The sequence below is a fragment of the Gregarina niphandrodes genome (genome assembly GCF_000223845.1).
Source record: "Gregarina niphandrodes unplaced genomic scaffold scaffold00132, whole genome shotgun sequence".
Lineage (NCBI taxonomy): Eukaryota > Apicomplexa > Conoidasida > Eugregarinorida > Gregarinidae > Gregarina > Gregarina niphandrodes.
Genome location: NW_011645896.1, coordinates 1 through 593, shown reverse-complemented (window position 1 = coordinate 593; position 593 = coordinate 1). Strand labels below are relative to the sequence as shown.

At 52.4% G+C, this 593-nt stretch overlaps 1 non-coding gene across 1 annotated transcript; it reads left to right on the top strand.

The window, feature by feature from the left end:
* The first annotated feature begins 252 nt into the window (after positions 1–252).
* GNI_208450 lies at positions 253–346 on the top strand. Its single transcript has one exon. It is a non-coding gene; the product is annotated as a tRNA-Ile (tRNA).
* The last annotated feature ends 247 nt before the right edge of the window (positions 347–593 follow it).

Here is a 593-nt window from a genome sequence, read left to right as displayed (position 1 = left end):
GAAAGGGGAAATTCTAGGAAGAAATCGGATACGTCAGAGGGTCGAGGGACACCCCTTTGGGGGGTAATCGGTAAGGCAACGAAGAGTTTTCAACATTGGGGGATTTAAGTGGGGATGTGGTGAAGGAAAGGTATGGCGATCGTAATGTCCTGCAGTGGATACATGAGGGAAAATGGACACCGCTCGGCCAGCCACCGAAGTTGAGACAGTGCTTTTATGCAGGTATCGACGCTTTCAGCCCAGAAGCTTGGCGGTCTTGTAGCTCAGTAGGTTAGAGCGTCAGTCCAATAAACTGAAAGTCAGTCTAATAAACTGAAAGTCCACGGTTCGATCCCGCGCTCGACCAGTCACTGAAATTGAGAGAGGACGTTTACGCAGGGCACAAGCGGAATCATCAAAGTGAAATCATCAACTGTTGTGTTCGTGGTGGCGTGGGCATGTTCGGCTTAGCCCCAATGGTGAGGATACACGTGTTTCACCCTTGGGACCAGGGTTCGATTCCCGGTCTCGGAGAATAACGATCGGTCACACCACACATGCCCAGCGGAAAGCAAACTGGTCCGACCCGCACAGGTAGCGCGGACCGCGCCAAC